Source organism: Diadema setosum, chromosome 3 (assembly GCF_964275005.1).
Source record: "Diadema setosum chromosome 3, eeDiaSeto1, whole genome shotgun sequence".
In the NCBI taxonomy this organism is placed as follows: Eukaryota; Metazoa; Echinodermata; class Echinoidea; order Diadematoida; family Diadematidae; genus Diadema; species Diadema setosum.
The window spans coordinates 44,828,291-44,835,282 of NC_092687.1; the positions used below are offsets into that span (position 1 = coordinate 44,828,291).

At 37.6% G+C, this 6,992-nt stretch overlaps 1 pseudogene; it reads right to left on the reverse strand.

The window, feature by feature from the left end:
• Nucleotides 1-688: 688 nt before the first annotated feature.
• On the reverse strand, nt 689-6,042 carry LOC140246916 (uncharacterized; annotated as a pseudogene).
• Between the last annotated feature and the right edge of the window lie 950 nt (nt 6,043-6,992).

Here is a 6,992-nt window from a genome sequence, read left to right on the forward strand (position 1 = left end):
CATTATGAATAAATACTTTTGGTAATAGGGTTGTTGTTGTTTTTTTTTTTTTGTTCTTTTTTTATTCAGAAGCATTGGAAAAACAAGTAGCAATACGAAAAATTGAGAAATCCTACTTTTTCTTATTCTAACTAAGTGCCAAATTAATATATCAAAAATGATACGAAAAGATGAATATCATGATAGTTTTAAACCAGCACTTGGCATGAGTGATGAACAGGTAGGCCTAGTTATGTAAAGAAAGAAGATAACATAGCTTTTTTCACACCTTCATGAGAATCTTTTTCAGTAGAATGAGCGCTTTATGAGAGTTTAGTATCACCATTGTATAACATTTAAATCGTTCAACCTGAAACTGTTAAAGCAAGTCACAATGTTACATGTTTATGAAAACGAGCAAATCTCATGAAATATATACATTTACAATGCAGCAATCGATACGTCCTGTCTTATAATGAAATGGATATCTGTGGTTTAATAATAAGAACGATTAAAACAAGACGCAGATGTAGTGTTTACAAAAGAACAGGAAGTAAAACTAAAAAGTATCCTGTCATATGCCAAAAAAACATGGTTATCCCCGTCATGATTAAGAAAGCCAGATTGAAGACCAAGGTTCAGCTTTATTCAGCAGAAACAATAATATCAGAAAAAAGAAGGTTGGAATGTATTACAAGGTGTTTAATTTTCAAAATACAGTGGCCTCTCTTCTCTTGACTATTACTGTTGCACAGGTCAATGACGACAGGAAGAACACGGCGACGAGCAGGGCGTACGTTGTCGACGGCTGCTGAAGAAATCCTCGACGAAGACCAGCAATTGGACCTGTAGTAAGGCAGGACCAGATATTAAGTGAGTGAAAATTACTTCGACAGAACGGAAAAAGAACTACAAAGATGTCATGGGGAAATTTCGTCCAGACTGTAAGACCCCAGACCCCAGATTTCTTGTCCACAATTCGTCTTATCACCTACAGGATGCAATAATGTATAAGTTTGATCCCGTCTTTGAGTGTTTCTTAGGAGTTAACTACAACTGACAAACAAACACACACACACTGGTTCCTGCTTTCAAGTGAATTTAAGTCTTAGAACATGTCTTACAAAATCGAGTCGAATTGATTTGGCAGATTTAGAGTTTATGAAAACACTCCATGACTTCTTGACGTATTTTGCAATTATTACAAATGTGTTCTGCTTTTAGCATTGTATATAATTTTCTCTGTTTATTTGATGGTGATGAAAATAATTTCAAACTTGGAACTAGAACTTTGAATCATCATCGGAGTATCTCGGTCTGACTTTAATACCTTTATCCGAACCCAAAGTTGGACAGTGTTCAGCACTTGTGTAGGTCCAACCAATCCCGTTAGTCCCAGAGCACGTGACATTGATGCACCTGTTGCCTGGTTGTGGTCTGATGAGAGCCGAGGCGCAGCTGGACGAGGAGATCGTGGTGTTGTCGACTACGATGGTGTAAGTGTGAAGGTGTGGGAACGGCTGGTCTTGAAGACTGATGTGACACGTGATAATGAGAATGACCTGGCTTCCTTCCGCATTGATCTCCTGGGTCTCGATGGAGAGGATGTTCCTCGCTGGGGGCGCTTGACCTATGAGAGAAGATACAAGGTATTTGTCTTCGTCCAAAAGCAGAACAAACCTATTCTCGACAACTTCAGTCAAAACAAAAAAGCACATAATATTATATCCATGAAATAATCTCACTTAAAAGAATATATGAAATTAAACAAGCCATTTGTTTTCTCATTAGTTATCTTATCTTCACCTATAACAGGCATATAAAACTTGCCTAAGCAAAACATAACAAAGAGACCAAAAAGCCGAAATATATAAAAGCATTTCAACAAATTTAAACATAAACTCATCTATTGTCCTTTCTATTATTATCAGAAGCTATAAGAAATCTACCTGTTCTCAGTGGGCAATAGTTCCACGTAGAAACCGTCTCCCCGAATTGATTGATACCGGTACACGATATATCGATACACCGGTTGGGTTGACCTTCCATGTTCGTTGCAGATGCGTTTGTTCTTGACAAAATGTCTCCATCAGCGGTGATTTCGAAGACACCGATCGGTGGAAACGGTTGGTCGATCGGATCCACGTGACATGAGATACTGAGATTCGTTCCCCACTCATCCTTGTCTTCTTCTACCTTGATAGAAATGATGTTAGGCGCAGGTTGGTCTGAGGAATGGAAATAGATGTACATGGGATGTAGTACCAAAAATAAGTTCACAAAAGTTGCGGAGGCCTTATAACATAATGTATTGTCTTAAACATATACATGCACGTAAATCCGGCTTTACGGACACAATGTGTTGGAAATGTGCACTAAACAATGCCAGCGGTGAAGCAGGCAATTTGAAAGGACTTAATAAAGTTAAATAAGATATAATTACTTAATAAAGGAGACATGTAGCGTCTCCCTAATTAAGTATTAATGACCATGTAAAGTTTCTCTAGGGCTTGATCCATAGCTATGTATACGTCAAACGATTCTTTCTTCTGGTAAAGCACTAAAGCAGAATAATGAAATACTGTTACCTATTTTGCTGTGAAAGGAAGCCTTCTTCAATTACAAACATTGTTTGGTTGTTTGTAATACATTAACATAAATGAAAGGGGGAAAGTCCATATTACTGGACAGAAATTAAACTTCATGAATGGCAAATATCAGACATTTTCAGCTATTCCCACCAATCCCTAAAGTCCCGAATTACTCCAGACCATTGCAAATGATTTCCAAAATTTACAATAACGTGTCCCGCAAAGGATTTCTACAGAGGAAATAATAAAATTCTATTAATCAATGCCGTGGAGACGATGGGAGAGAGGTACTTTTTGATTTCCTATTGCTCACCCCTCGGACAGTGCTTTGCCAATGTGGAAGTAATTCCGACGCCATTAGATGCGGAACACGTGACATTAATACACCTGTTTGGGCGTGGTCTCAAGACGGCAGAGGTCCAGCTCGCGTTGGACAGGATGGTCCCATCAACTCCAATAGAATACGAATGGAGGTACGGGTACGACTGGTCGCTTAGGTTCGCTCTGCACAGGATTAGCAGATTCATCTGACGGTCTTTGTCCAGAAACTCTGAAGTCTTGATCGACAATATATCAGCTGCTGGAGGATCGCCACTGGTTTCTAGTGAAAATGAAAGACGTGCAGTTACAATGTTATAACTAAATACGCTCCATAGGTAGTCAGAAGAGTGACACTAGTAATAAAAACAAAATTATCCAACTAGTCTATGCTGGTTTTATTGGAAATCCTTGTAATGGCAGTTAGAACAGTGAAATTGATAATAGTTCCAAATCTCCCAATAGTGGTTATGACCGTCATCAAATTACAAGTGTTCCTAAGCCAAAACTTACTTCATGTAGTGACCCTATCAAGTATTACAAAATCTCGAATGGCTTTGGAGTCTGATATAAACTTGATGCTTAATATCATAGAAGGATTCAAAATTGCAAATGTCCTCTTACCGCAGCTTTTTGTACAGTACGTCTGTGTGGTGGTTGTCCGACCGATCTCATTATCACCGGTGCAGGAGATTTCCACGCATCCACTGGGAAGAGGGTCAAGGGTCACCGAAGGAGAGCTTCAAGATGACTGAATGACGTCATTGATTGCAATGTCGTATGTACTGATTGATGGAAATGGTTGGTCACATGGGTTGACGTGACACGTGATGTTAAGGTCATTGATTTCGTGTTCATCCTGGAGATGGTGGATCTGGATGAGGATGATATTATCCCCGGGGGCATCTGTCACGTTAAAAAAGGCAGACAGCTAGTCTGGTCACTGCTGATTAAAGTCTACCTAAGGTTATACTATCTAATTTTATACACTGTTGGTCATAAACATTGAATTAAATATTTTAGACTTAATTCAAACGTTTCTGTTAGTATTTGCTATAGTCTACACAAACAGAAAAGTAGATGAGTAATTATGTATCCTGTCCCAATTATACAGGGAATGTCCTAACATTGTGGAAATGTGTCTTACATAACAATTTCGTTTGTTCGAGACTATGAAAATGGAGAATTCCGTCTCGTCGAGGCAGATTTTTTGAGCTCTTTGAATCGCTTGCAATAAAAATCGGTTGAGATGATCCCTGGGCTATTCCTTGTCTAATGTATAATACTACGCGAGAGAGCGGCAGCACTGCGGCAGGAAGGCTTAAAAAATATATATAATAATACTTATGTAGAATATCGTCGGAACATCAAAGAGTACAATCTGTGAGATCCTGAAACGTCAAAGTGATGCATGGAAAGTGCATGTGTGTTTTACTCCTGTCTGTGTTTTGCAGGATTAGCACAGTTCTTATTTGATATGAATTCTTAAACGTGATGGCTTGTCTTTTTACAACCATTAAACAATATCATAAAGTAGCCTAAATTACAATCTTGAATAACCCTCGAATTACATCATTCAAAAAAGCTTATCTCAATCATGCGGAATTTGCCCAATATTTTGCAACTCCAAAATTATTGTTTTAAAGGAAATATACTTACGTTGGACTTGCAATGTTCTGGTCTGTTCGCTGCTGAGAACGTTGCACTGAAGGACGCCCTCATGGTCAGCTACCGTCGGAGTTAATGTCAGCTCGCTGCGAACGTTGTACGTTTTTACTTTGACGGTTCCTTAAAGAGAGAGAGAGAGAGAGAGAGAGAGAGGGAGGGAGAGGAAGCAAAATGATATTAAACGGGTCATTATTTTGATAATTCAATATTAATCTTAACTTGTTGACTGTAAGGAAGGACCATGAACCATTAACATCCTCTAGTTATAGATCGCTATCTGATTGGTCAAGATATTCACTTGAAAATGTAATCTATAAGAAATTTCGTCAAAAAGAATCATATTAGCGAATCAACTTAGCAAGAATATATTGACACATGATATCACATTTCTAGAGCAGCTAATTGTAGTGCTGTCTAATTCATAAAATTTGTAACAAATATAGACGTAATAGGGAAATGATAAAAAATGTTCACATTTGATTCTTTTTTTTTTTTAATAGTCTGAAGGATATTTCCTCCACCACCCCACCCAGTGACTATTACTGTTGTCGTTTTGGGGATGCAATCCTTTTCGGTGATACAATGCATGTCATCAGTAGACATTACAGTCTCGTCCAAGACCGAGTCCGAGTCAAAACACTTTGAGTCCACGTCTGGTTCAAATATATATATATATATATATATATATATATATATATATATCATCTAAATATAAAATCATGATAATAAAACATCCCGAATTTTAAACCCTCACTTTATTCGGCTACAGCACATGTATTTGGCTACTGAATTTTTCCCCAAATTTCTACAAATACATGAACGGATTCATCTCGTCACATTTTCGTCTGTCTTATGACACACATTTCCCGTTATTTCAAAAGAAACCAAAACCCAAATATGAATGTAGATTGAGAGAAAGCAGCAATACATAGGTAGAACATGATTATTGATGAAGTTTTGAGGAAAAGTAAACAATTGATTCAAAAGTTATAATGTACTGTTGATTATGGCTATCGTTATACATTTTTGTACGTGTTAAGGGTCATCATATCACTGTTTTTTTTATTATGCTTTTCATTCAATTCATTTATAGGCCCTACAGAAACTTTGTTATATACTTTGTGATTCAAGCTGTTCCATGTGCATTCTTTAAAAAAATTTGATAAGATCTTATGTACCTTGACAAGAGTAGCATGGGGGTGCTTTTCTGTCTTCCTACTAATGTAACTTCCGTAGACTAATGGAGAAAACTTACTGTCTCCCTCACACCTGACTCCAGCGTCTTCATTATGTTCACAATCTTCACATCCCCAGTACGCACGCCGACATTGCAGCAGAGATTGTTCCGTACCAGCACATCTGATTGGGTCAACCCAGATAGGTCCAGATCCCTCCCCGAAATGGGCTTCGGTATAATGAGCAGAGGCTGATGGGTAGCCGAGCTCTCTGCAGACGACGTGCGCTTCGTTGATATCCCAACAATCATCACAAACTGTGCCCCACTGACCGTTACACCTTATCTCAACTCGGCCCTCCCTTTCGCTTGATCCACCAACAAGTCTCACTGTATTTTATAGGGGAAAAATATTGTATAGAATAGACTGAGTACAACCAAAGCGAAAATGCACACATACGCAATTTAATGTGATGTATTATTGTTCTACAATATCCCCTAGTTAACTTCAATTACACACAGTCTGCATTGGAAAACTGTCGATACATACACAGATGATAATGATTAGGGCCCGTTTCATAAAACTTGTTATCAGTGACAACTGCTACATTACTATGACTCATTTGCTCTCAGACAATCACAGATGCAATGATTTCAGCAGCTTGTAACAACTATCACAATTTGTCACTGATAGCAAGTTTTATCAAGGAGGTTCAAGAGAATGGAATCACAATTTACTGTCATATTTCCTTTGAACCCATGTTTGATGGCGCCACTGGAAAATATTTGAAGCATGTGCCTAAGTGGATCTGCCATGCAGATAGGAATAAAATTTACAATAGAATCAATTGACAATTGCATAATCACCAGCCACTTTCTGTAAGGAAGATATGTCCTTGTGATGATAATTACTTTTTCGCCATCCTTACTTATAAAAGATAGTATCATGGTAAAGACACGGGGATGCGCGAAAAGAAATTGCGCAAAAAAAAAATAATAAAAATGAAAATTACTCGACTGGCCATGCCCGACCGCTAATCTTATATATTTATTAATAAACGATTATACTTATAAGATTATTCCATTTCAGGTTTATTAGTTGGAATTAAGTGGAAAGTGATAAAATCGTCTTTCCAGGACGATACAGTTTTTAACATTTTCACGTGATACAGCTCTGATTTACAATTTTGCACATATTTCTGGACGGGATTGACTTTTGTTTTATATTCTTTAATTTCATTTAATTAATGAGCAAGCAAAAC